This window comes from Papio anubis, chromosome 1 (genome assembly GCF_008728515.1).
Source record: "Papio anubis isolate 15944 chromosome 1, Panubis1.0, whole genome shotgun sequence".
Lineage (NCBI taxonomy): Eukaryota > Metazoa > Chordata > Mammalia > Primates > Cercopithecidae > Papio > Papio anubis.
In genome coordinates this window covers 156,782,980-156,809,727 of record NC_044976.1, presented here as the reverse complement: position 1 = coordinate 156,809,727, position 26,748 = coordinate 156,782,980, and the positions used below count along the sequence as shown (strand labels likewise).

General features: G+C 42.0%; 1 protein-coding gene across 28 annotated transcripts in view; it reads left to right on the top strand.

Moving 5' to 3' along the window:
* Positions 1-26,748, top strand: part of NFASC (neurofascin) — a 200,382-nt gene that overhangs the window by 57,506 nt on the left and 116,128 nt on the right. The window lies entirely within an intron of this gene.

Here is a 26,748-nt window from a genome sequence, read left to right as displayed (position 1 = left end):
AGTCGGTTCCAAATAAAGTTTCAAAAATGCTTTAAGCAAGAACTGCATCATTAAAACAGCAGGTGGTAAACTATTATAACTTTTAAGGGCAGCACTCATTTGGACTTTCAAAAATTATGATTTTTAAAAAAAATTAATTTGCTACTTTATATTTACATCTCATTTTTGTAAAAAGTAATTATCCTCTTTATTCCTATTCATTTGCTAATGTGTTTTTATGTGTCTGGCTGTTTATGCTTTTTATTTCCATAAAAATGTGGCTTACTCAGATCCCTATTAGCTAAAAAAACATAAAATGTCCTATCTCAGTGGTTCTCAAACCTATCTTAGCTTGTTCAAACCTAGATTGCTGGGCCCACATGCAGAGTTCCTGATTCGAGAAGTCTTGGGGGTGGGGCCCAATAATTTGCATTTTTCATATGTTCCCAGATTCTGCTGCAGGACCATAAGTTGAGAACCCCTGGTCCAGCTGAGGTGCTTTGGTCCTCTAGTTCAACCCCCTTGTACAAATCAGTAAACTGAGGCCCAGGGAGACACGACTCCCTTGCGTAGTGTTATAGAACTAGTTAGTGACAAAGTTGGAACTGGAGCCCGGGGATTCCATATGCCCATTCTAGTGCTCTAAAATGACCATTTCTTGGTTGAAGACTTGTTAACATGACTGTAGGTTCTTACCATTTTGCAGGACCCTATCGAATTCAAATATTCCAGCCTGTTATCCTTTTTAGTACAACTGTGTCATGATTTTTATTTAATCACAGGAAGAGCCTGTGTTTGATTTGCCTCATTAAAAAAAAATTGTGATAAAATATACATAATATAAAATGTACAATTATAACCATTTTAAGTGTACAGTTCTGTGATGTTCAGTACATGTATATTGCTATATGCATCTACATTGCCATCATCCATCTCCAGAACTTTCTCATTTTCCCAAAACTGAAACTCTACTCATTACACAGTAACTCCCTATTCCTTCCTCCCACCAGCCTCTGGGAACCATCATTCTCTTTCTGTCTCTATGAATTTGTCCTCTCCAGGTCTATCATATGAGTAAAACCATATAGTATTCATCCTTTTGTGAGTGGCTTATTTCACTTAGCATAATATCTTCAAGGTTCATCCAGGTTGTAACATGAGTCAAAATTTCCTTCTTCTGAATACCAAATAATAGGCGTTTATTTGCATGGATATACCACATTTTGTTTATCTATTGTCAATGGACATTTGGGTTGTTTCCACCCTTTAGCTTTTGCAAATCATGTTGCTATGAACATGGGTGTACAAACAGCTCTTCAAGTCACTCCTTCCAACTCTTTGGCATATCTATACCTGGATGTGTTGTGGAATTGCTGGATTATGTGGTAATTCCATGTTTAATTTTTTTGAGGAGCCTGAATTTTTTTTTTTTTTTTTTTTTTGAGATAGGGTCTCACTCTGTTGGTGTCACCCAGGCTGGGGTGAGATCATGGCTCACTGTAGTCTCGAACTCCCAGGCTCAAACAGTCCTCCCACCTCAGCCTCCCAAGTAGCTGGGACCACAGGTGTGCACCACTACGCTCAGCTAATTTGTTATATTTTTTGTAGAGACAGGGTTTTGCCATGTTGGCCAGGCTGGTCTCCAACTCCCGGGTCCAAGCAATCAGCCCGCCTTGGCCTCTGAAAGTGCTGGGATTACAGGCATGAGCCACCACACCTGGCCCCTGATTGGCTGTTGATTCTGGGAGTTTGAGGCTGGAAATACAGACCTGTTATTAACAAATTGGTGGGTAAACAGAGCCTGAACAGTCCCTGGCTCTTATCCATCTGGTACTACTTTTGGTGCTCCCCTGAGGCCTTGTGATAAAAGAGACCCTGTTATTCACAGTTCATGGCCAGAGGCTGCAAATGGTCTCTAGGGTTTTCTCTCTTCTCCCCCTTGGCTCTTTCTGATTTCTCTGTCACCAGTTTCCATACATATTTGTCTCCTTCTTTGCCTTTGGGTAGTTACCTGCTTGTATTTGTGTCTACCAAATCTAGCCAGCCCTAAAGCACTCCCACTGCAGTGCAGAATCAAGTCTGGAACCAATGGGTCAACCTCATTACACTTGCCACAAGACAAAATTACAACAAATTTAGTTAAAGATCGAATTGGCTTTTATTTGTGATCCTAGAATTGGGCAATACCTCATTCTTTAAAATAGAATGAGTGTTCCCATGACCTGAGCAGAGGAGGTTGACTTCATAGGCAGAAAAACGCTGAAGAAAACAGTCACAAAGAACAAAAAGCAGATTAATCATTTCAAACTAACTGTCCTTCTAGGGTTAAAACAGAGGGGACTTCCTTATGCTGACTCAGGTTGGCTGGAATCTTCTGGAGTTTTGAAAACTGGCCCATTTCAAAGTTCGGTTTGATTCCATGGCACTGAGCACAAGTGACCTCGCATAAACTTTGTTTAATATACAACACCTTAAATTCTCTAGATGAAATGGGATTGTAATCTAAGGAGGCAGTATGCCAGGTCATGGAGTGGGAAGACCTCCCGTATAGTAGAGATTTAAAATTGCTTACAGAATTAAATGAATGCGTATGACCAGACAGCGAGAATGCTGTCAGGTGGAGCTCTAGGGCTTGCCATTTTGTAGGAAATAGCCAATTCCATGGGTTGGTTTTCACCACAACCCAGCGTTCTGGGGATCCACCACTTCCGGGGAACCCTGTGCTGCCCTAGAGTTAGAGGAGACAATGGGGAAGTCTCCTGCTTTCTGCTTCTGAATGATCCCAGCTTGAGAGGTGGAGCACGAGTCTTCCTTGGGGTTCACCCTGGTTGGGATGTGGGTCCCATGGGTTGTCAGGCAGTGACTCCAGGAGTCAGCCGTGTTTCAGGGGCTCGAGGGGAAGAAGGACCAGGCTTTGCTTTTGTTGATTCGAGGTTCCTGCCTAAGTCTGCAAACCCCCGAATTTCTCTTACCTGATTCCAAGGAATATTGTGAAACTCTAAAACCAAAATTATTATTTTTTACATTTAAGGACATTTAAAATGATACACTATTCTTTTCCTAGGTGATTTACAAAATCCTCTGTCAATGAAGTTAAACTAATAGCAGCCAAGCATAGAGCCCCCATAAGGCTTGTTTCCACATCACCGTGCCAACTTTCCCAGGATCAGATAACTGAGTGGATAGGTTACTTTAGAGAAAATGTTTTGAAGCAGCATGATGCCTATTATTGATGTCATCAGAAATTACCCTTTTGGTGATAGTACAAGCGCTTCATTATGCAGGTTAACAGGAAAAGTGAAGCAGGTGTGATAGTTAATCCACAAAATCCATGTTGGCTCAGAATAGCATCATGTCAGGTTATTTTGTGACAGCAGAAGCTACCACCTTTCTGAATAGTCTTACAGTGTTCACTTTTACCCACACATTGGTAAATATCTTCTCAGCCCTGAGGACTTTGTGTTTCCCTTTCTCTGGGCTATGTTCCCTGACGGAGGTAGTCTAGACATCCGTCCCCAGTGTGCAATATCCTTGTTTCCTTTCCTCAGTTAGAATGGAGGCTTCTCAGAGATCCCAGATCCCAGAAACAGTCCGGGAAGGCCAATGTACTGGGCGGTAATTGGTGAGATTTATCTGGCGGCTGGGAGCTGTCATCAGGTTTTCAGAGTACAAATTTGTATTAATAGAATCCATTAACATCAGTGCTTACAGCAAATTGTAACCAGACTCCGCCTTATCGCAGCACCATGCTACTGCTTCAGAGAGTAATTTCCCTCCGGCAGCCGACTTCTCTTTCCTGCTGTTCTGTGTGTAAAAATGAGAGGATATTTATTTCCTTGGGGCTGTAACAAAGTCATCAAATGAGACCAAAAAGGTCTTTGTGGGCCTCCCCTATCTCTGAGAGCTGCCCTGGTGCCATCTGCTTAGGGTGAGGCTGAGCACATAGGCAAATTGGTTGACTTGCCTGACAGAAGATGTAGGGGAAGAGTTGTTTCTTATTTAAAACCCCCTGAGATGGAGGCTGTGCGATGACCCCTGGGTAACACCCATCCCTTCCTCCATCCATCCATTTATTCAGGGCGTGTTGGCTGCACATGTGCTCATGCTGAAGCAGCCCAGAGTGCAGAGCTATGAGACCTGGGGTGTGCCTGCCCAGAGCCCCTGTGTGATTCAGGAATCCAGTGTGCGGAGCTGTGAGACCTGGTGTGTGCCTGCCCAGAGCCCCCGTGTGGTTCAGGAATCCACAGTGCGGAGCTGTGAGACCTGGTGTGTGCCTGCCCAGAGCCCCCGTGTGGTTCAGGAATCCACAGTGCGGAGCTGTGAGACCTGGTGTGTGCCTGCCCAGAGCCCGTGTGATTCAGGAATCCAGAGTGCGGAGCTGTGAGACCTGGTGTGTGCCTGCCCAGAGCCCCCGTGTGATTCAGGAATCCAGAGTGCGGAGCTGTGAGACCTGGTGTGTGCCTGCCCAGAGCCCCCGTGTGATTGAGGGACCTAGACTACGCTACGTGAAAACCTAGGAAGCAATACAGAGCAGGCCTGGGGCCAACCAGCCCCATCCTTTTTTATAGGTAAATAAAGTGGGCACAGGAAATTTAGCTTTTTCTCTTGAACTTGGTATGAAGAAAAATCAGAAGGGGAGAAAGGAAACACTTTCAGTAGCTTAAGTAAAGGTCCTTGAGAAAAAGTATGCCTGGTGTCCTTGGAAAGCAGGGAGGCACTTTTTTTTTTTTTTTTTTTTTTTTTTTTTTTTGAGACGAAGTCTCACTCTGTTGCCCAGGCTAAAGTGTAATGGCATGATCTCTGCTCACTGTAACCTCTGCCTCCCAGGTTCTAGCTATTCTCCTGCCTCAGCCTCCCGAGTAGCTGGGATTACAGGTACCCACCACCACACACGGCTAATTTTTGTATTTTTAGTAGAGATAGGGTTTTGCCATGTTGGCCAGACTGGTCTCAAGCTTCCGACCTCAAGTGATCCACCCGCCTCGCCCTCCCAAAGTGTTGGGATTACAGGCGTGAGCCACCGCGCCCAGCCAGGGAGGTACTTTTCTAAGAAGGGGGTGCTAGAGGGAGTGACAGTGGCATGCATCCCCTGATGCTCACCCAATGGTCTCACCCTGGTAGTGGGCCAGGCCTTCTCCCGAGGATGGTGGGATGGGCCAAGAAGGTATTTATTCAATTGAGGGCCAGCAATTTGGGTCTCCATTGAAGCAGCTAGACATAAGGTGCCTAAAGTCATACTTGAGAGTAGAATGTAAAGGTCTCTTCCCTGATTGGGTCCTAGGTCACTTGGCATCTTGGCCTGGAATCCTTAGAAAGCAGAACCTCAAGCAAGGCTTATGTGTTACAACTTTATTAGGGAGTGCAATCCCAGAGAACAGAAGTGAAGGAAAAGGCAAGAAGGGTGAAGAGAGGATGAGCCAATATGAGAATGCCCCACTTCCTGGTCTCAAACCCAACCAGTGGCTCAGGCTATTGGAAGTGTAGAGATGACTGTTCCTAGGGACAGTGCATCAGGAGAAGGGCCACCCTTTCCCACTGGTCAAAGGTTCAAACCATGGGATACTAATTTCCCTGAATTTCTGGGTTGTACATGCCTGGGCTCACTGAATAGGTCCTGCTTTATCTCACCCTTCAGTGTCAATAAGAGGCCCTAGGGCTAGAAGCAAGAGGTGCAGGAAGCTAGGCATGTCTTGGCGCTGTGGGGTGGTGCCTGTATGAAGTGGGTAGCTCTTGCAGAGATGGTCACCACAGCGGTGTTTGGAGCCCTATAAACATGTGCCCAAGAGCATCTGAAATGGCACTGGACCACACACCTGTGCAGCACTGTGGACAGGCATCAGGCTAGATTTTCTTTCAGTACTGCCAGGAGTGTGGGGCACAGAGTGGGGCTGGAGTAGGTTGGTCGAGGAAACATTATTGATTTCCTATGGTGGACTCCTTGCAGGCTTGATGAAATGCCTGGCAAGTCCAGGGAAAGGACACAGAGATGATGAGGCAAGTTGCCCAGGCAGGCAACAAGCATGGCTACCACTTACCTGCTGCAGCCAAAACTTACGGCCAAACTAACCCAGTCTACGAGGAAACCTAGTACCATAACCTTCTCCAGCCCTAGCCTCCATGGAGCCCTGTGCCTAGCCTAGTGAAGAAGATACCATGAGCTCCTCTGTTCTTACTGAGCATCAGAAACGTGCCTTGTACGCTGTAGGCATGCATTTTTTCAAGTAAATGAGTAAGCCCCATAGCAAGCAATTTTAAGCATAGGAAGATGGCTCAGAGTTGGTAAAAAGGAAGTATGTTAAATGAAAGTGAGTTCTCTGATACTGACTACACATTCGAGGACTGTTTTTGCTAGGTTAGCTTAACCCTTCTTTATCCACCTTGAATAGTTAACCCCTTCCTTTCCCGAACTCTTAATGACTTTCAGTTCCTTAGCAAATGTAGCAACACTGTCTGCTATTGTATCTGCTTTCTATTGTTGCATAACAAGCCACCCCAAAACTTAGTGGCTTAAAACAACCATTTTATGTATTCACAATTCTATGAGTCAACAAGTTAAGCTGGGCTCTGTTGGGAGATTCTTCTGATGGCCACGTCAAGTGTCACTTATGTAGCGACAGTCATCTGATGGCCCCAATACAGCTGGATGATCTCAGATGGTCTCACATGGCTGACATGCGCTGCTCTCAGCTGGTTGGTCTAGGGCTGTGCTGTCCAAAGTGGTAGCCACTAGTCCATGTGACTATTGAGCACTTGAAATGTGGCTGACCTGAACTGAGATGAGCTGTAAATATAAACTCTCCATGTTTAATGTAAACTAGCTCATTAATAGTTTTTATGTATTGATTAGAAGCTGATAATATTTTGAATTGGGGGTTAAATAAAATATATTATTAAAATTGAATTGATTTCACCTGTTTCTTTTTACTTCTTTAATATGACTATTAGAGAATTTAAAATCCCATTTGTGGCTTATACTATCATATTTCTATTGGACAGTTAGTGGGTTGGGCTAAAGCACACCCACCTGACATTTGACCCAAATGTTCTAAGGTTCTAAGGAAGTCTGCATCATCCATGGCTACAGCAAAGCAAAACTGTACCATGTGTCTTGCAGAAACTCAAAGATGAATATTGTTAGGAAGCAAAAAAACAATGACTAGTTTTCATAGTAATCCCATGAGACTTGAGCTAAAGAATCTGTAGGAAGCAAGAATATAAGGGACAGAGTAAACAGATACTTTGGATCCAAAATATAGGAGTTGGGTGTGGGAGGCTTGGAGAGGGAGAAGAAGCTGCTTTTCAAGTCTAGCTGGTGAACATGCTAGATGGTGTTATTCACTGATAATGTGACTGTAAGGAGGAAGGAAGGTTTGGTAGAGATGATCATGGGTCTGGTTTTAAATATGTTGTTTTTAAGGTCCCAGTGGAGATCCAAGTGGAGATAGTTACTGAACAGCTGAAAATACAGATTTAATGGTGGGAGAGACGCTTGGACATGAGAAATCAATATGGGAGTCATTATTGAGCAGGAGGTGATTGCAACCATTGGTGAAGATAAGATTCCCCAGGGAGATTGTGGAGACGAAGAGCATCTCTGAGAGTGGAACCTGGGAAATGCCCATGTTTGAAGTACAGGGAAAGGAAACAGAACCTCTGCAGAAGACCAAGAAGTGATCTAGCAGCAGGGCCTAGCACCCGATCTATAATTGCTAAAGAAAGAGAGGAAGCGAGATTCCATGGTGGGTCACGTACTGTTCATCTTTTTATTCCCCAAAGGGCGTTATACAAAGAAGATGCACAACTAATGTTTGTCGAATTAGATTAAGTTGCATCGTATTGCACTGCACTGTATTGTGCTAAGTCGAGCTCTGCTGCCTCCTGGGCTGCTCTGGCAGTTTTAGGCTTTCCCCCACTCTGTCAAGCTTCTCCCCCTTTCCCTATCTTAGTCACTAAGTCCATTATACAGTAAAGCTTTGTTGCCCAACTAAACATTTTAGGAACTTAGTAAAAGCTGGTATGAATTATCTCACCAGTTCCCATTTGCCTGCCTTTAGATGGCTAACAGAACGCCCAGATAGCAGAGGCTGAAGGAAAAGGACATTAATGACCTCTCATAACAAGCAGTCTGCATGTAGGTGCTTTCAGGTTTGGGGCAGGACTTAGGTTATAAAGGACCCAGGCTCTTTTTGCCTGGCCACTTTGGAATCTTCAGCTTATCAACTCTTTGTCCCTGGATTTATCACCTCGTAGTTATAAGGTGGCTGCCATATTCCAAGCATAATGTCCTAAAATAGTCAACATCTTGGTAGGAATAACATATCAGGCCTCTGCTGTATCTTTGGCAGAGATAAAAAAGTCTTTGTCAAAAGTTTCCCCAGCTGACTTCCTCATGCCTCATTGGCCAACTTGGCCATATGCCCATCCTTAAACCAACTACTGGCAAAGCAGAATGTTATTATCATGCTTGGCTTAGCCAAATCATGTCTTATCCATTGGAGCTGGGGAAGAAGATGGGAATGGCTATTGGGTAGGAGACAAATTTTGTCTTCCATACCCATTTTTAGGGGGTGGGATTCTTTGTAATTTAGTTTCAAAAACATTCAATTCAACATTTATTGAGTACTTACTATGTATCAAGAACAGTTATTTTACCATTGAGGCAAATACTAATTGCAAAGAGCTTAGATATTAACATGCTGAGTAGATCCTTCTGCCTACCACCTCTTGTTGGCCCTCTGCTATTCCTTGAAATCCTACTTGGGATGCTAAACCGTTCCTCTGCGCTCCTGGCCTCCCCTTCAGCCCTTCCCTTTAAACCATTTTACCACCTATTCCACTTTTGATTTTTAATCAATCTCCCTCAGTCTCACTTTCCATCAGTCAACCTCAGCGTCACCTTCAAGCTTGTTTGCTTACTGTTTTCTTCCTGCACCATCCACTGTTTTCGGAGTCATGCCTTGCATTATGCCATTCTCAGGAGTCATCTGCTCACCTCTGCTGACTATTCCCAATTTGGATGCCGTTCCTGGCTCCAAAAGTTCTAGTGATTCCCCATTAACTATTACATGAGGTCTTTAGCCTGGCAGAAGGCTATCTACCTAATTACTAACAGTGTTGCCTCTAAAAGAGACTTGGGTGAGAGAAGGGAGCATTGAAGGGTTTATTCATTTAATCTTTATTCTTTGAGTCTTTTTACTGCTGGAATGTTTCTGTGTTGCTTGCATAGTTTAAAAAAAAAAAAAAAAGAAAACCTCTAGCCTAGCATTCCAAATGTTCTATGTTTTTTCCACTTCCTCTCCCACTACTCTTTTACACAAACTTTCCTCTCCATCCAAACTGGTATCCTTCCTGCCCATAAGAACAGCCTTGAGTTATTATTGCTCACACCGCAACCCAATATCGAATGAACCCTGCCTGTCCCTCCTGACTTACTAATTTCTGTCACTACTCAAGCTTTCAAGACCCAGACTGTCTACACTTTACCCAACAGCCCCCTCCCATTTCCTGCCAGCCCCTTCCCACCACCACCAGCTTCTTTTATTTTCTTCCTTCTCTGAACTCATGCTTCAGTTTTGCTGTAGTACATCAGGGATTGGCTCTGAACATGTCTGCCCCTTTGTGTCATTCAACCTTGGTTTTTTACTACTGCCTAATAGAGGATGTGCATCCGTTCTCACAGCTTTTACTCATTCACCCCCTGATTTTTGCTGATGGCCGTGAATGTGGCTTGACCACAACAGTGGGCGGTCAGGATTTCAGCTTACAAATATGGGCTTTAAGATGTGGTCTCCAGAAATGCATTGCCTATAAACTGGAACACCTAAACTATTCATGTCACTTTTAGATGTTTACTTCCTGGTAATATCACTGATATTGTAACCTTGAAGCATTATTTAAATACCACATTGTTACTTTTCAGGGCTGTATTTCCAAACCAGTACTCACAAACATCCTCATTTTTTAAATACTTAAGACCCTATATTTGAATTTGAGTGTCTATGTTCCCAACCCCCTTTACATAAGTGACTCCTCCAACATCATAATCACCTTCTTGGACATATAGGATCTTCAGTCTTGGGTGCCTTCTTCAGGTTTCTACTTTCCTCCCTGATCTGTAAGAGGTTGAGAATGAAGGGAATTGGTTCTGCAAAGGGGATCGGTGCCCAATCTATTGGGTTCCTTGAGATTATTTTGTTTAGGAGCTTCTGGGCTGCGAACAGCTCTGCCCACTGTCTGGCCTGGAAGAGATGGCAAGGAGAAAGCCAAAAGGAACAATCTGGAGGAGACGAAGTGGGGTGGGGTAATCAGAAAAGCTGAATGCAGAGAACTGAGGTGCACTGCCTGAAGCTGCCACAAAATCAGTGGGAGGGGGAACATTGCAGCCCCCGCCTGTGGCTGCTGCTGGTTGGGTTTAGTAATTGTATTCTGAGTAGCATTTAGACTGGCATTTAGACGGGTCTAGAATGTGAATTCTTGCAGGGGAGGCAGCCAGCACAATCCTGCTTTGTTCCAGTTCTTTGAGGACTAAGGAAATAATTTTTAAAACAATAACCCTCCTTCCTGGGCTGTCACTTGTTTGTTTGCTCCGGGGACTGCCCAGTAACTCTTCGGTCTCTGTTATTTGTGTTTAAGCTCTGTATTTCTACCCACAAGTAGGAATTGGTAGAAGGAAGAAGGTTTGGGTCCATAGGAAAGGCTGGTGATGTATTAATTGTGCCATTCCATGTATGTTGTACACTCAGGAAGGGCCACAAGCCAGGGTCTCTCATTCACTTGTTTGATTAGTCATCCATTCATCAAACACTTTCCAGGTCTTGGTTTTGTGTCTAGGCCATTGTAGGAACTATTTGTGGCAGCAAAGAAGTAAAATATATGGGTTTCGACCCAAGAAACTATAATCGGCATATAATAAAATTATTATTATTAATGGCAACTGATGCCATTTATTGAATTCCTTTTACTCTGATCAGAAACCAAGCTAGAGACATTATAGATACTGGTCGGTCAGTTTAATCATCAGACATTTCTTGAATGCTTTTCGTCTAGGCACTGTGCTAGGGACTGGGATAGGGCAAGAAGCAGCCGGGGGCTTGAGTCTGGCAGGAATTCCATGAGTAATTGTAGGTACGCAAAGGGGCCTTTCCATTCTCAAAGGTGCTCCTTCTAGCAGCATTAGATTACCTGGAGCTTGTTAGAAATACTGACTGTAGGGCCCCCCCGACCTAGACATGCTGATTCAGAACCCGTGCATTTTAACAAGGTCACCAGGTGATTCATTCATGTGTACATTGAAGTTTGGGAAGCACTGGTGAGTAGCCTGGGAGGTAGCTTGGTCTAGGCTAGGATATCAAGGAAGGCCTTTCTGAGGAAGTGACTTTTAAGCTGAGATGTGACAAATGAGCAGGGACTAGCTAGACAAGGCAAGGACAGATGGAGGGTGGGGTGAGTTCCAGGCAGCGGGAGCAGCCTGTGGGCAGGCTAAGACTGTGAGGTCCAGTGTGATAGTGATGGCAGAGCAGAGGAGGAACCCCTGGAGGAAGGCCTTGTAAACCAGGCTGGAGTTTAAACCCAGTGATATGGAGAAGGGATTGGAGAGAAATCTTGTCCCCAATTTACAGACAAGGATGGGCTGAGAAATTTGCCCAAGGTCACACAGCCAGTACTCACTGGTAAACTAGTAAGAGCTGGAATGTATATCCAGTGCTCTAATTCTAAAGCTTATTTTCTTTTTCCTTTTTTTTTTTTAAGATAGGGTCTCACTCTGTCACCCAGGCTAGAGTGCAGTGGCACAATCATGGCTCACTGCAGCCTCAACCTCCTGGGTTCAAGCAATTCTTCCACCTCAGCTTCCCAAGTAGCTGGGATTACAGGTGTGTACCACCTTGCCCAGCTAAATTTTTTTTTTCTTTTTTTTTTTTTTGGAGACAGAGTCTCACTCTGTCACCTAGGCTAGAGTGCAGTGATGTGATCTCAGCTTAATGCAAGCTCCGCCTCCCAGGTTCAAGGGTTCCTCCTGCCTCAGCCTCCCAAGTAGCTGGTATTACAGGCACATACCCCCAAGCCTGGCTAATTTTTGTATCTTTTTAGTAGAGACAGGGTTTCATCATGTTGGCAAGGCTGGTCTTGAGCTCTTGACCTCAAGTGATCCACCCGCCTCAGCCTCCCAAAGTGCTGGGATTTCAGGTGTGAGCCAACACACCCAGCTGCCCAGCTAATTTTTTAAAATTGTTTGTAGAGATGGCATCTCACCATGTTGCCCAGACTGATCTTGAACTCCTGGGCTCAAGCAGTCTTCCCACCTCAGTCTCCCAGAGTGCTGGGATTACAAGTGTGAGCTACTGTGCCCGGCCTAAAGCCCATTTTCTGAATCACTACATTAAGGTCATTAAGAAGACAAAATATGTAGATGATATAATTTTGAATGCAGTTTTGTATTATTTAGGGTTTGAGGAACCTTATAATAATCTGGCTTAAATTTAAAAGATGATTAAATTTAGAATAAAATAATAAAACCCATGAGAACCTAGGAGGAAATGTAAGTTCCACTCGAGCACACTTTTTTCCCTGAGTCTCTTAGGAGATAAGGTATAAAAGGAAACCCTCTCTCTAGATCACTCTTGTTATCTGAAAGAATGAGGTAGACTTCTCTCTCAGGAAGAACCTTTTTATTTTTCCTATCATTGCAGTGTAAGAGGAAGCATGAAGCAGATTGCGAGGGCAGAGCACTGTATGGCTGATCTGGGGTCACTTCTTTCTCTAAAGCTGCTGGGCTGAGTGAGTCCTGTATCCTTTCTGTCTATTCCCAGTGGGCCAGAAGCCAGGCAGGGAGAGAGTGGGGAGCAGAGACCCAGTGCTGTCTCATGTCCTCCACATCTCAGTCCAGACATGTGAGGGTTGAGCATTGGCACCAGCTCAGACACACAGATCTCCTTTCAGGAGACTCACAATGTCCCGTGTGGTTCACTGATTTCTAAAAGGACTAATTGACCAACCCAGCCATTTTGGAGGAGCAGTGAAAGCAGACCCCAGTCATTGGTGTTGGAGGAGGTTAAATGAGGAGATAGGAGCCCTCAGGTTCTAAAGCTATTCTAAAGCTATTGGAGGATATGCCCTTTAACCTTGAGGAGCTGCCAGACTCACGGCAGAGACACAGCCCCTGCCTTCAGAAGGCTCCAAGTGTGATGGGGGAGGCACAGCTCCTGCAAAGTCCAGACTGGAGGGTTGAGAAACAGACCTGCCCCAGGGAGCTCCTAGGCTGATGGGAGGAAGAGTATAGATAGAGAGTAAACAAGCACATACATATCAAAGGTACTGAAGCTATTTTTAGAAAGTCATAGCACCACTGGCTCCATGCAGCCATCAGAGGACTTTGGAACTTGACAGTTTGCTTCTTCTTGCCTTTTCCTGAACCACTGCAAAAGCCGTAGGTGCTCATTGCATCTGCAAAATCAGAAGCCAGTGGAGACGGTAACATCCTCTTTATTAAGTTGGTTTTCTCTGCCCAAGGTTTATTTGAGGTTTCCGCTCATAGCCCTGGCAAGAGAGGAAAAGCTCCTAGGGCTGAGGCCGGCAGCTGGGCAACACTCAGGCATCTCTCTTCTTTCCCCCAGTCCAAGCGCCAACTCCACTGCACAGCCAAGGCCGGCGGTACCAGTAGGCGAGACATTGGCCGGTTCCTGCCTCTAGAGAACAGCTGTGCTTTCCGGCAGACGTTCCAGAGCCCTGTCTAGCATACAGTATATGTGTCTGGCCTTGGCAGAAATGGAATCCTTCTGTCTCCCTGCCCTTCCTTCTCAACAGCTCCCCTGGCAGCCATGACTGCTGATGTCAGGGAAAGAAAGAAAGAGAACTTGAGGTCTACTGAAAGGGATGTTGGATTCATTAGGAGGCACTTGCTTTTGTCCCACAAATGACTTACACATCACCTTGAGCAAGTTCTCCATTTTCCCATCAGTATTAAACCAAGGAAGCGTGGCAGAAAAGATGGTCACGTGATCTGAAATCCTGAGACCCAGGTTCAACTCCTAGCTCTATTACTCCTAGCCACATGAGCTTGAATAAGGGGATCCTATTTGTCCAGAGATAAAGGATTTTTAAAAATCATTTGAGCTTCAGTTTTCTTATCTATAAAGTGGGAGTAATGATAATCTATAACGAACTAGGTGGTTAGGATGATCCATTACAGTAAATGTGTTGAAATGCTTTGAAAATCTTAAGGCATTTAATAACCAGTGTTATTGTTGAGGAGGAGATGGCTACCCTTCCTTTCCTCTGCTCATGGTATGATGTTGATAATATTGAAAAAAGGATCAGACATGAAAATGAAAAGTTTATTAAAATATAAGATTAAGACTAGCCAAAATAAATACTCTGAGAGCCTGAGCAGTAGGAACAGTTAATTCACGGTCAATACTGTGCTTGGACTGAGGGGGATAAAGGATAAATGGAAAACCAGATCTCAGGTTCAAAGAACTCACAGCCTACTGAGAGAAATAAGAACTAAGAATGGGAACAGTAATACATAATATTAACTGCTGCATTTCAAATTCCAAGTGCTGGGAGCTTCAGAGGTGTCAGGAAAGGCCAAATGGAGCAAACGCTTTTTATTCTAGCTGCATGTATAAATGTATTCATTTGTTCAACAAATATTTTTGGACCACCTTCTATAGAGTGAACACTATTCTAAATGTAGGGAATATAGCAGTAAACAAAACAGATAAAATCCCTGTCTCTCAAGGAACTTATTTTCATGGGGAAGGACAGATAACAGGGAAAATAAGTTAAATATGTAGTACATAGGTGGTGCTAAGTGCTAGGGAGGTATAAATTAAGCAGGCAAGGGAGACAGAGAGTACTTGGGGAGGTGGTTTGCAATTTCAGATCAAGCAGCCAGGGAATTCCTCACTGAGATGGGGACACTGGAGCGAAGACCTGAGGGAGAAACATAGGCTACCAGGCAAGAATGGTGGCTTAGACCAGGAGAGTAGCAGTAGAGGAAGTGAGGAGAAAACAGATTCGTTTTTTTTTTTTCAAAGTGGAAATGGGATCTTGCTATGTTGTCCAGGCTGGTTTTAACCTCTGACCTCTAGCGGTCCTCCCCACTTGGCCTGCTAAAGTGTTGGGATTACAGGTGTCAGTCACTGCATCTGGCCCAGATTCCTTTTAAAGGTGAAGGCAGTAGGATTTGCTGATGGCTCGGGTGTAAGGTAAGAGAGAAAGAGAGGAGGCAAAGAGCACTCTTGAGGTCTGTCATGAACTGAAATGGGAAAGGCTGTGTGTGGTGGAGCAGGGAAGTGCAGGGAGGAGCTGTGTTTTAGTTAGCAGCTCCGAGATGCCTGTTAGAAATACAACTGGACATGTCAAGTAGGCAGTTGGACATGTGGGTCTGAAGCTCAGGGGAGAGGTCTGGGCTGCAGATGTAAAACTGAGAGTTTCCAGTATAGAGATGGTATTTCATACTGTGAATCCAATAAGATCACCAAAGCAGAAGATCACCAAAGCAGAAGAGATCCTGGGAGGAGCCTGGGGCACTCCAACCTTAGAAGCTGGGGAGAAGCAAAGGAACAGCAATGAGAAAGGAGGAAACCCGGGAGGTGGCAGTATTCCGGATGCTAAGTGAAGGGTATATTTCAAGGAGGATGGAGTGCTCGCTTGTGTTAAATCAAGAATGATGAGAGCTTAGAGTTTATTTATTTACCACTGGACTCAGCACATTGAGGTCATAGGTGACCTTGATAAAATTTGATTGAGTTGTGGTGGGGGAAATCTTGATTGGAATGGATTTAAAAGAGGTTTGGAGAAGAAAAATGATAAGCCGTAAATGTGGGCAACTCTTCTGAGGCCTTTCCTTGTGAAGGAAAGAGAAATAGGGCAGTAGCCGAAGGGGAGAGTGGGGACAAGGGAGGCTCCTCGGGTTGGGATAAATCACAACATGTTTGTAAGCTCTAGGAAACAGCCAGTGAACAAGGAAAAGTTGAGGAGACAGAAGGTAGAGAAGGATTGCTGGAGCATTGCCCCAGAGCACCATGCCTGGAGCAGACAGCTCACCCGCGGTAATGGAGAGAAGGCAGCCAGAGGGGCAGAGGCAGGCAGGCAGATGCGTGAGGGGGCGGCACCTGTGGAGGTTCTGTTTTGGTGACTTCTGTTTTCTTAATCAAAGAATAAACAAGGCACTTGCCCAAGAGTAAATGAAGGGAGAACCCCAGTTTCTTAAAAAAAAAAAAAAAAAAAAGTGTGTAATCCCAACACTTTAGAAGGCTAAGGCAGGAGGGTTGCCTGAGCCCAGGAGTTCGAGACCAGCCTGGGCAACATAGTGAGACCCCATCTCTACAACAAGTTTTAAAAATTAGTTGGGCGTGGTGATGCACACCTGTAGTCACAGCTATTCAGGAGGCTGAGGTGGAGGATTGCTTGAGCCAAGGAGGTCAAGACTGCAATGAGCTGTGATTGCATCACTGTCAGAGCCAGACCCTGTCTCAAAAAAAAGGCGGGGGAGGTGTAAAGAAAAAAAAGAGAGACAGAACTTATATAATAAAATAAAAGAGGCCTAATATACATATCAACTAATACGTTGGCCTTATTTGGATTCTGACTCAAACAGTAAAAATAAAAAGGCATTTATGAGATAACTGGAAATTTGCACCATCAGTGGATATTTGATCCTGTTAAAATGATTAATATTGGAGGTGTAATAATGTTATCAAGGTTACATTTTGTAACAGGGTCATTGTCTTTTAGACAGAGATGCTGAAATATCAATAGATGAAATTAGACAATGACATGGATTTACTTCAAAATAATCCAGTGGAGGGGTGGGGAGAAGGAAAGGTGGGTGTAGACAAAGTATGATTGCCTTTGGGTCAATGATTGTTGAAGTTGGCCGATGTGCAAGAGTCATTATGCTTTTTCTACTTCCATAATGCAAATTAAGACAGAGGAAAAAAGAAGAGGGAAGGAGATGCTGGGGGCTTAAGAGGGAAAGGGAAAGTTGGAAGTGCCATCTGGGACTGCCGGTGAGGGGGAGAGGCATGTGACTGTCAAATGCCACGAAGGGCCCACTTGAGATTCAAGAGCATAAATTAAAAGTGAGTCCAGACGGCAGGGAGGTATGTGTGAATGTGCTTCCCCAGCCATGTCCAGTGGCACATGCAGGCACAGAGTAGGTGGAGGGTTAGATTTGACCAGAGTTTTGAGTTTAGCCAACAAAATATGAGCATTGAAAATACCATTCTCCCATCATATTGATGACGTCTCAGGACCAGAATTATGTCTTTGCTTCAGTTACTTTGGGCTAATTTGACTAGCTGATTCCCAAGTCCCCTTTGCCCCCACAAGTTTTGACCAAATTTAATACTCTGTCCTTAGCACTTACAAATGATTTATTTGGTTGCATGAGCAAGACAAAAGGAGGGTGGTGGGTAGAAGTGGCTCTGATTGCCTTGTCTCTCATTTTTCCACCCTTCTTTCCAAAGTGGAGAGTGGTCGTCTTGGTTTGAGTGATCCTTCCCAGTGTGTTTGTGGCTGGGCCAAGTGTGACAGTCATGTCTCTTCTGAATGATGACCTCCCTGCCTTGCATCCCCGTTTTCACTTGTTAGCTTGGTCTGTGGAGGAAATCATTGAGGTCCAGTAGGGAAACAAAGTACTGCCTACAAAGGCCAGGTGTCTCCCATATCCCTGATTATGACTGGGCCTTTGTGGGGTGTCCCCCTCATCCCCTCCTGTCCATCAGCTTGTGATCTTTCCCAAGACGACTATTCCATGTGAGGCAGGAGCTTGGCTCTCATTGGCTCCTTTCTTCCCAGGTCCTACTTGCAGGACTGGGGGTCCAGTTGCTATAACTTACCTGCTCCAGCTTCCTTGGAGAGAGGTGTTTCATAAATCAGAACATGTCTCTGGCCAGGTCATGTTGACCGGTACAAATTTGTCTCTGACTCATGGCATATTTTAAAACAAAGACATATTGAATATGTACTAAGTATAGCCGGTATGGTTTTTATGCCAATTTTTCTTCTGAGAATTATAGCAGTTTTCTGAGATAATCACAAGGGGAACTTTTTAAAGAAATCCCTGTGTCGTTTGCACATCTTTGTATCTTCCACAGGGTCATTCACCAAGTATTGTTGAAATTTTGCTATATTGCCATGAACTAGGTTTCCGCATGGCATAAAAGGAGTGTAGACTTGGGAACACCGACCTGGGTTTGATTTTGGCTTTGCCACTCACTAGCTAAGAAACCTTGGAGAAGTAATTTAACATTGCTAGGCTTCAGATTTCTTCTTCTTCTACTTTTTTGTGTGTGTGTTTGTTTGTTTGTTTGTTTGTTTTGAGACAGGGTCTCCCTCTGTTTCCCAAGCCGGAGTGCAGTGGTGCAATTTTGGCTCACTACAGCCTCCGCCTCCCAGCCTCAGGTGATCCTCCTGCCTCAGCCTCCCGAGTAGCTGAGATTACAGGCACATGCCACCACGCCTGTCTAATTTTTGTATTTTTAGTAGAAATGGGGTTTTGCCGTGTTGCCCAGGCTGGTCTCGAACTCCTGGGCTCAAGTAATCCACCCATCTCGGTCTCCTAAAGTGATGGGAATATAGGCAGGAGCCACTACGCCTGGCCTAGGCTTCAAATTTCTAATGTGTAACATCAGGATAATAGTGTTTTCCTTGTTGGAATGTTGGAAGGATTCAAAGGGGATGGTTACTCTAGAAATGGATGTCTGTTCTTAACTTTCCCTCACTGTTGTTGCCTTTTTTGACAAGCATGGCTGTGAAGAGATTAGAATGTAGATATCTCTGTGACCTTAAAGAGATCATTCCTCTCTGAGCTTCATTCACATTTCTTATCTATCTCTGCACCACTCTTCACATGACATTGAACGATGGAATCCAATTAGAGATTTCTGAGATCCCTTTCAGTTTAGATAATCTAGGTTTCCTTTGACTTACTGGAACAGATTTTCTTTTATTTTTAGAGCTCAGGTGCACAGCATTGGGTTAATCATAATCGTTGGTTCATGACTCACTCTCATCATTGGTCCATGCAGGTCCTGCTCTTTTTCTTTCTCTTTTATTTGTTTCTTCCCTCCCTTTCTTCCTATTCATCCATCCACCCATCTGTTTGCTTATTTATTTATAATAATATAATAAGTATCTACAAATCTACCACCCCCAACAAAAGCTAGAACCTTGATAATTAGCAAATGTCTAATCTTATGATTCCCTCGCCACCACCAGTACCACCAATTTATCCTCATTGCCTCCTCCACTACCAGAAGCAGTTGTTATTATTTTATTTTATTTTTAATTAATTATTATTTTTTTGAGATGAGGTCCTGCTATGTTGCCCAGGCTGGAGTGCAGTGGTGCAGTCATAGTGCATGACAGCCTAGAACTCCTGGGCTCGAGTCATCCTCCTGCCTCAGCCTCCTGAGTAGCAGGGACTGCAGGTATGCACTAGCACACCTAGCTTGTTTTTAATTGTTCGAGAAACTGACCTGCTGTTTTCCTTAGAAGATGCACCATTTTACATTCCCACCAGCAGTGCACAAGGCTCCAACTTCACATCCTCTCCAGCACTTATTTTCTGGGTTTTGTTTTGTTTTGTTTTTAATAGTAGCCATTCTAATAGATATGAGAAGGTATCTCATTGTGGTTTTGATTTGCATTTCCCTAATGATTAGTGACTTTGAACATCTTTTTATATGTATGTTAGCCATTTTATACCTCCTTTGGACAAGTATCTATTCAAGTCCTTCACTTTCTTTGTTGTTGAGTTGTAGTAATTATTATCTTGAATCCTGTTTTCTTTTTTCTCTTTGCTTATATTATCGCATAGCATTCTAATTCACATTTTGACTTCTATATAATATTTCATTGTCTGACTGTACCACAGTTTCGTTATCCTTTTTTCTGTTGAACTTTTGAGTTTTTCCTAGGTTTCTGCTGTGATGAATAGGACTCCTAGGAACGTTTTTGTACCTGTGCAAGAGTGTCTCATGGGTATATATCTAGGAGTAGATTTTCTGAATCAGTTTGTGAATGTTCAACATTAGAGGTAATACAAAACTTTTCCCAAAGTAGTTGCAATATATAAGAAATATATAAGCAACAGGTAAGAAATCCTTTTCCAACACTTGGTATCATTAGACTTAGTAATGTTTTCCAATTGGATGAGTGTAAATTGGTATCTGATAATGGTCTTCATTTGCATTTCCCAGATCACCAATGTGTTTATTAGCCATATGTATTCCTCTCTGACTCCTGCCTAGATGTCTGTGGGATTGTTTATCCTCTTATTAATCTGTGAATGTTCTTTATAAAACATTTAAAAATATTTTTATAGTAACCTATCGTGAGGTGTGTGTTTCTCCATTGTCTTCTAGATTTTAACTTAACTTTTCATGTATCTTAAGGCTTTTTTCTTCCAAATGAGGTTTACTGAATTATAAGTTACACAGAACAAAATTCATCTTTGCTAGATGTGTAGTCCTATGAATTTTGCCAAACACATAGAGTTATGTAACCACCACCATAAGCAAGATACAGAACATTTCCATCATCCCAGAAAGTTTGCTTGTACCCTTTTTTGGGTTAATTCTCTCCCCTTAATCCCAGCTCTGGATAACCACTCATCTTTATTCTGTCCCTGGGGTTTGCATTTTCTAGAATGTCATATAAATGAGGTCCTACAGTATGTCGCCTTTTGAGACTGGCTTCTTTTACCTCATGTATTTGATATGCCTCTAACTTGCTGCGTGTATCAGTAGAACATTGCTTTATATTGCTGTATAGTATTCCATTGTATTGCATACCATGGTTTATTTACTCATCTGTTGACAGACATATGGCTTGTTTCTAGCTTTTGACAATTATAAATAAACTGCTATAAATATTCTCATGTAGATTTTTGTGTGGACATACATGCATATTTTCATTTCTCTGGAGTACATACCAGAAGTAGGAATCCCAGGTCATATGGCAACTGTATGTGTAACTTTTGAAGAAACTGCCAAACTGCTTTCCAAAGTGGATGTACCATTTTTTATTCTCACCAGCAATGTATGTGAGTTCCAGTGGCTGTACATCCTCACTAGGACTTGGGATTATGAGGGGTTTGTTTGTTTGTTGTTTAGCCATTCTAACATGTGTATAATGGTACCTCATTGTGGTTTTAATTCACATTTCTGCGTTGAGCATCATTTTGTGTTTGTTTGCCATACATATATCATCTTCGATGAAGTGTCTGTTTAGCAAAATGATCTTTTGCTCATTTTTATTAGATTGTTTGTTTCCTTACTATTCCACTGAGAATTTCTAAATATATTATGTAACAAGCCCTTTATCAGGTTATCAAATATTTTCTTTCAATCTGAGGCTTGTGTTTTCACTCTCTTAGCAATGTGTCTCAAACGGCTGTCTTAGACTCCCCCAGTGTGGACTAGCCCTCCCTGCCCCCTCACTGTGGGGCAGGTATCCATACCTTCAGATGCTTGCTCGACCCTGAGTTTCCCGGTGTCACCAACAATCACTCTGGCACCTTGCAAAGATATTGGCTCTCCACATTGCTTACTGTCCTGTTTGGACTGGTCTAATTGATGAGAGTGCTTACATCTGTTTTGAACTTTCCAGAGAGAATCGTTCAACTCCCTTGCATTTCAAAAACTTCTCCTCTTGCTAATGGCTTCAGAATGCAGGTCCAGTTATACTGAAATAAGTACCCGTTTTAGCTGAATGTGAGATTCACTTAGCAAAAGAAGTTATCAAGGAAGATTAACACATCTCCTTTCTTGGAAATGTCATTATTGGACCCTCATGACACTCTTAGTATTTGGGCAATTTATTCTGAGGAGAAATGGTTTTTAAATATACCTGGGAAAGTGTTTTAGTTTTTAGAATCTATAATACTTGCTAACACATAATGAGAATAAGTGTGTGTGTGTGTGTGTATGTATGTATGGGTTTTTGTTTTTTTTGTTTGTTTTTGAGACAGAGTCTCACTCTGTCACTACAGCCAGAGTGCAGTGGTGCAACCATGGCTCACTGCAGCCCTGACCACCTGGGCTCAAGTGATTGATTCTCCTGCTTCAGCCTCCCAAGCAGCTGGGACTACAGGCACATACCACTATGCCTGGCAAATTTTTGTATTTTTGGTAGAGACAGGGTTTCACCGTGTTGTCCAGGCTGGTCTCAAGCTCCTAGGTTCTCAATCTGCCCTCTTTGGCCTCCCAAGGTGCTGGAATTATAGGCATGAGCCACCATGCCCGGTCTGAGACTATATTTTTACAATATTTTCATCCAGTTTGTATTACTTTATATGGTAGTAGATTTTTTTTCCTAATTTGTTTTTGCTTTAACTAACATTAAATTGATTCTGCCAAGAGAAAAATATAAGGTATAAAAATTGGAAAGGAAAATATATTATGACTGTTTACAGATTATGTAACTATTTGCATGGAATACAAAAAGAATCAACCGAAAAACTATTTTTAATCAAACTTTTTATTTTGAGATTATTATAGATTCACATGCAGTTGTAGCAGATAACACTATACTTTGCCCAGATTCCCCCATTGGTAACATTTTGCAAAACTGTAGTACAATATCACCACCAGGGTATTGACATTATACCATCAGGATCACCAGAAGGCTTTCTCAGGTTGCCCTTTTATGTCCACACCCATTTCCTACTACCACCTCCCCCTTCCTTAAACCCTGGTACCCATTAATCCCTTCTCCATAATGTTATCATTTCTGCTATATAACTATATCATTTATATCATATGTATCATTTCTGCTATAAAAAGTCACACAGTATGTAACTTTTGGGGATTGGCTTTTTTCAGTCAGCATAATTCTCTGGAGATTCATCTAAGTTACTGCATATATCAATAGTATCAATAGTCCATTCCTTCTTATTGCCGAATAGTGTTCCATGGTGTGGATCTACCACGGTTTGTTTAACCATTCACTCATTGAAAGACACCTGGATTGTTTCTAGTTTTTGCCTATTATGAATAAAGCTGTTATAAACATTTATGTACAGGTTTTTGTGTGAACATAAGTCTTCATTTTTCTGGGATGAACGCCCAGAGGTATATTTGCTGGGTCATATGATAGTTACATGTTTAGTTATTTAAGAAACTGCCAAACCATATTCTAGACGCTGTACCATTTTACATTTCTACCAGCAACACATGAGTGATCTTATTTCTCCACGTCTGCACCAGCCTTTGGTGTTGTCACTATTTTGTTTTAATTTAGTCATTCCAATAGATGTGCAGTGATGTCTCACTATTTTTTTCTCATTGTGGTTTTAATTTGCATTCCCCCAGTGGCTGATGTGGAACTCCTTTTTATTTGCTTATTTGTTGTCTGTATTTCTACTTTGATGAAATGTCTTTTTATGTCTTGTGCCCATGTTCTAGTTGGATTATTTGTGCCTCTACTGCTGAATTTTGAAAGTTCTAGAACTAGTTCTTTGTCATATGTGTGGTTTCTCCCACTTGTCATCTTTCACAGATAAAAGCTTAATTTTAATGAAGTTCGGTTTGTCCATAAATTTTTCCTTCTATGAATTATACTTTTGGTGTCAAATTTAAGAATTGTTTGCCTAGCTCCAGATTGCAGCAATTTTCTCCTATTTTTATTGTACAAGTTTTATAGTTTGACATTTTATGTGTAAGTCAGCCATCCAATTTGAGTTTGTCTTTGTATAAGGACTTAGGTTAAGATTCCTTTTTTCTTTCTTTATTTTTGCCTAAGGATATCCAATTATTTCAGCATCATTTGTCGAAAAGACTATCTTTTCTCCATTGAATTGCTTTTGCATCTTTATCAAAAATCAGTTGAGTATATGTGTGGTCCATTTTTATTTTTATTATGTTCCATTGATATATGTGTCTCTTCCTTCACCAGTACCATGTAGATTTGGTTACGGTGGCTATATAATGAGTCTTTAAATCAGGTAGACTGATCCTCCTATGTTTTTCCTTCTTTGTTGAATTTGTTTCAGCTATTCTTGTTCCTTCTATTTCCATATAAATTTTAAAATAATTTTGTCTAGCTGTTAAAAATTTTGTTTGGATTTTAATAAGGATTGCATTAAACCATCAATTTGGAGACAATTTGCATCTTTACCGTGTGAAGTCTTCCAGTTTATGAACAAAGTAGGCCTCTCCATTTATGTAGATATTTGATTTCTTTAACCAGTTTTGTGTAGTTTTAGCATACATGTCCTATGCATGTTTTGTTCATTCTATGCCTAAGTATTTTTATAGATTGTAATTTATTTAAAATTTCTGTTTCCATGTTTGTTATGTGTATATAGAGATAGTTGATTAATTTTTATGTTTGTCTTGTATCTTGCAACTTTGATGTATTCATTTATTAGGTTTAATTTTTTTTTTTAGTTTGAGAAGCAAGAGCTTACTCTGTTGCCCAAGCAGGAATGCAGTGGCACCTTCTTTGGCATCTTCTTAGCTCACTGCAGCCTTGAACTCCTGGGCTCAAGGGATCCTTCCACCCCAGACTCCTGAGTAGCTAGAACTTCAGGCGCAAGACACCACATCCAGGCTTGCATCTGGATGTGCCAAGTTGCTCCTGCAGTCCTAGCTCCCTTAAAATCTTTTTAAATTTTTTTTGTAGAGAGTGGGTCTTGCTATATTGTCCAGGCTGGTCTTGAACACCTGACCTCAAGCTATCCTCCTACCTCCAGCCTCCCAAAGTGCTGGGATTACAGGTGAGCCACTTTGCCTGGCCTTGTATATTAGTTCCAAGATATATTTTTTTAATCAGTTCTTGGGATTTTCTATGTAGACCATCATATTATCTGCATATAGGGACAGTTTTATTTCCTTTCTGGCCTATATGCATTTTATTTCCTTTTCTTGCCTTATTCTATTGGCTAGAATTTTCAGCACTATGTTGAATAAGTGTGGTGAAAGCAGACATCCTTGCCTTATTGTTAATCTTAGAAAGAAAGCATTTGGTCTTTCCCCATCAAGTATAATGTTACCTGTGTATTTTCTATACATTTAAAAAAAAAAATCACACTGAGAAAATGTCTCTTAATTCCTCTTTCTCTGGGTTTTAAAAAAAATGAATGAGTGTTTAAATTTGTCAGATACTTTCTCTGCATTGATTGACATGATTGTGCAATTTTTCTTAATTAGCCTATTAGTATGGTAGATTATGCTGATGAATTTTAGGATATAGAACCAACCTTGCAACCCTGGAATGAACCACATTTGGTCATGGTGTATAATTCTTTTTATTTATCGCTGAATTCTGTTTGTTTATATTTTGTTAAGGATTTTTTTTTAAAAAATGAACGTTAACATTTTAACTTTTTATTAAGAAACGGAGGTCTCAAGATATTGCCCAGGCTGGTCTGGAACCCCTGGCCTAAAGCAATCCTCATGCCTTAGCCCCCCAAGTAGCTGTGACTACAGGCAGGTACCACCTCACCTGGTCTGTTAAGGATTTTTGTGTCTGTATCTGTGAGAGATTTATTGGTTTATAGTTTCATCTTCTTTTTAAAATTTTGGATGATCTATGTCTGGTTTTGGTATAAGGGTAACACTAACTTCATAAAAGTAATTAGAAAGTGTTTCTCCTCTTCTATAAAAGAGATTTTATTGAATTGGGGTGTTAATTCTTCTTTAATAATTTGGTAGAATTCTCTAGAGAAACCATCTGGCCTGAAGTTTTCCTTTTTTGAATGTTTTTAAATTATTAATTTCATTTTCTTAATTATAAAGCAATTCAGATTAGCTATTACATATTGGGAAATGTGGTAGTTTGTGTTTTTTGAGAACTTGGTTCTTTTCACCTAAGCTTTAAAAGTTCTGTGCGTAGAGTTTTCATGGTAGTTTCACATAGCCCTTTTGTTGTCTGCAGGGGCTATAGTGGCATCCCTCATTCATTCTTGAGAATGATAATTGAATCATTCCTATTTTTTTGTTTTTCGTTTTTGCTAAAGGATTGTCAATTGAATCGATTTTTTCAAAGAAGCAGCTTGTTTCATTGATTTTTTTCCTATTGTGTTTGTTCTCTCTTTTATTGATTTCTGCTCTTTATTATTTCCTTCCTTCTGCTTGCTTTTAGGTTTTGGGGTGGGAGGTTGGCTCTTCTTTTACTAGTTTCTCAAGGTGGGACCTCAGATGACTGATTTGAAGTGTTTCCTGTTTTCTAATGTGTGGATTTAGTGCTATAAACTTCACTCTGAGCAGTGCTTTAGCTGTGTCCCTCAGATTTTGATATGTTGTATTCTCATTTTTGTTCAGTTCAATGTACTTTTTATTTTAATTGAAACTTTCTCTTTGAATTATGGGTTATTTAGAAATCACATTCAAGCCAGGCATGGTGGCTCATGCCTGTGATCCCAGCTACTCAGGTATCTGAGGCAGGCAGATTAGCTGAGGCCAAGAATTCAAGACCAGCCTGGGCAACATAGCAAGACCCCATCTCTAAAACTATAACTAAGAATAAATTCGTTGATGTGGTGGCATGCATCTGTAGTCCCAGCTGCTCAGGAGGCTGAGGCAGGAGGACTTTTTGAGCCCTGGGATTCGATGCAGCAGTGAGCTATGTTCACACCACTGCACTCCAGCCTGAGTAACAGAGCAAGGCTCCATCTGTAAAAATTAAAATTAAAATAAAAAAAACACCTGTGGTCTAGGTACAAAGGCTCATGCCTATAATCCCAACACTTTGAGAGGCTGAGGTAGGAGGATCACTTGAGCCCAGGAGTTTGAGACCAGCCTAGGAAACATAGTCTAG